Below are 208 nucleotides of genomic sequence, written 5' to 3'. Positions count from 1 at the left end.
GGGACTGCGGCCACCCCAAAATTTGCCATAGCCCCGCTCCCAACACTCCCTGAGCGCAATGCAGCCTGGCCCAGCCCCCGCCAGGAAGATCCCAGCACAGCCCCAGCCCCAGCCCCAGCCTGAACAGCATCCTGCCCCATCCTGCCCTGCGCAGATATGGGGGCACCACCCCATGCCCTCCCAGGTGGCAGCTGCCCTCCCCCCCACC

The sequence above is a fragment of the Gavialis gangeticus genome, unplaced genomic scaffold (genome assembly GCF_001723915.1).
Source record: "Gavialis gangeticus isolate Ggan-Ray unplaced genomic scaffold, GavGan_comp1, whole genome shotgun sequence".
Taxonomy (NCBI): domain Eukaryota; kingdom Metazoa; phylum Chordata; order Crocodylia; family Gavialidae; genus Gavialis; species Gavialis gangeticus.
Note: the sequence above shows the minus strand (reverse complement) of the source record.